The sequence below is a fragment of the Chrysochloris asiatica genome, unplaced genomic scaffold (assembly GCF_000296735.1).
Source record: "Chrysochloris asiatica unplaced genomic scaffold, ChrAsi1.0 scaffold00096, whole genome shotgun sequence".
Classification (NCBI taxonomy): domain Eukaryota; kingdom Metazoa; phylum Chordata; class Mammalia; order Afrosoricida; family Chrysochloridae; genus Chrysochloris; species Chrysochloris asiatica.
Genome location: NW_006408614.1, coordinates 9,803,895 through 9,806,581, shown reverse-complemented (window position 1 = coordinate 9,806,581; position 2,687 = coordinate 9,803,895).

Genomic DNA, 2,687 nt, shown 5'->3' with positions numbered 1-2,687 from the left:
ACTCATTGTGTGCGGGCACCTCTGTCCCCCAGATTTTGAAGGCGTTGCTAACACTGCTCAGAGTGGAGTTGTATGAGGAGCTTAGAATCTAAGGAGGGCCTGGGTCCCGGCAGGGGAGGCTCTGGCCTTACCCAGTCATGGTCAGATGACAGAACTGCCACCTGGGGACAGGCACATGTCCAAAGGCATTCAGTGATCTGACGGAAGCTGGGGCGTCCACTTCTTGGTCAGCTGCCCTTGGTCAACAACAGACCAGCTCTGTCCCCACACGTCACACCCACAGGTGGGCTCAGGCTCTACTCGGATGGTCCCATTATCACTCCCCCCCCCCATAATTCATGAACATACAAAAAGGCACCACATGGGGGAAAAACTGTGAAATATCAAGGCCCCAGCCCAAGTTTCATATGAAAAAGAAACAGGGTTTTCTGTCTTAAGTTCAAATCCATAGGAAAGGCAGTGTAAACCTATAAAGTTGATATTTGTATTGGAGGTCCAGCTAGGGTGGGGACAAGGGGCCTGCGCCCCTGATGTCCATCTCCTGGAAGACCCCGTCCATCTCTCCCAGGGGGCTGCACCCTGGGGCCTGTCCAAACAAAAGAGAATCCCAATCCAGTCCAATCTTTCAGAGGTCCAGAGAAAAACAGGTCAGGACACCTCCTACACCAGAGAGGAGGGGGTGTGAGGGCAGGGTGTATGGGGCTGTCTCTGGAAACCCACCAGCACCCAGGAGGACAACTTTCCCCAGACACCCATGGGTTCCCCCAGCGTCCTGGCAGCCTCAGCGGGAGGCAGACAGCAGTGGATTTTGTCCAAAAGTTGTCCCTGAGGGTGCAGACCCAATCTGATCACAGTCCCCAGGTGAAGACTGGAGATTGGGCTTGGGCTCTGGACACGCATCTTTCACCAGCTTGGACGGAGTCCTGGAGGGTCTGGGGGCTCGGGGGCTCACTCCTTTGGGTCAGCACACCCTAAGGAGGCTTCTCCGGAGCCAGGTCCCTGTTCTGGGCGCCACCCTCCGCCCACCAGTCTCCTTCTCCTAGCACTCACCAGCCCCTCTCCCGGGATGCGTAGCCCTTGGGCGGTCCTCACCGTCTTGTAGGGAAAGGCTGGCGTCGGGTAGGTGCTCCAGGGGCAAGGAAAGCGATCCGGGACCAGACAGGGCTCAAGGAGCCCAGAGGGGACGTCGGGGACCTGGTGGAACTCAGGGTGCTGGCGACTGGCTGGCGTGATCCTCACCAACGCTACAGGCAGGCAGCTGACCAGGCCAGGGGCCCCAGCCCGGGTCATGTGGTTCGCCCGTCCCCGCCCTTCTAGGGAAGCGCCAGGCACCCTGGGGTGTCGACCGAGGGCGGAGGCGGGCCTCCGGGGCACCCACGCAGGAGGTACCAGGGCAGGGACACCCGTCGTCCCTAGCCCCACACGGTTTCAGGGAGGGAGGCGGGGAATGAGGGCGCAGCGCACGCCTGGGCAGGAGCAGGAGTGAGGGGATCCGCAGGGCTGCTGGGGGGTCTCACGGGATCCCACCGCCAGGGATTGGGGCCACGAGCCTTCTCCTTTATTCTTATCCCAACCCCGAAGGGAGAACACTACCTTCTCCAACTTTGTAGAGCCAACAGCGGTCCTGACACGTGAATGAGCTGCTCACAGTTTCTGAGGAATAAATACATGGGGACAGCCAAGGCATCTTGCCCCAGACCCCATTTTTCTTCCCACCCTTGGTCCGACGCCTGTCTACGAGTAAAACTCTGACAGCCGCCCGCCCACGACCCTCCGTGGAGTCAAGACAGGAGAGCTGAGATCCAACAGGACAGGTTTCTGTAGGTAGGATGTGCTCCGGAGCGTCCTGAGAACCCCCTGCCCAGATTTCAGGGGCAGCCACTTCGCTCAGGCCTCAAAGCAGCCTGTCCCAGGGCACCTCACCATCTCCAGCCCATCCTCCGGCTCTGCTTGTCCCTCCCTCCTGTCCCTTCCAGACACTAAGGGACTCTCCTCTGGGGTCCATTCGTCATTGTATTAAAATAATCAAACAACAACAACAAACCCACACAGGATTCCTCTCCCCCCAGCTGCTTTGGAACTCAAATTTCATGCTTGCAAATTGGGGATCAGAACGTAAATAAATAAAAATAAACAAATGGTACCCTGTCCAGTTCCCCAGGCAGAAAGGAGATAGTACAGGGCCATTGTGGATAGCCCATAGATCAGGAGTGACCTAGTGTACCTCATAGGTGTACAGGCATGTCAGAACCAAGGGCCAGCATTCTCCGTTAGGACAGAAGCTCTTGGTCAGGGTGGGTGCACTTGGTCAGCATAGTAGCTATTGGTCAGGTTAGGAATTCTTGTTCAGGACAGAAGATTTTGGTTATGGTAGTGGTTACGAATCGGGCTGCTAACCTCAAAGTCGGAAGTTCAAAACTACCAGCTGTTCTGCGGGAGAAAGACAAGGCTTTCTGCTCATGTAAAGATTTATAGCCTTGGAAACCCTGTACAGGGTTACTACGAGTCAGAATCAACTCCACGGTACTTAACCACAACAACCACAAGATACTCTTGGTCAGTGTGGGAGCTCTTGGTTAGGGTAGGAGCTCCTGGTTAGGGTAGGAGCTCCTGGTTAGGTGGGAGCTGTTGGTTAGGGTAGGAGCTCCTGGTTAGGTGGGAGCTGTTGGTTAGGGTAGGAGCTCCTG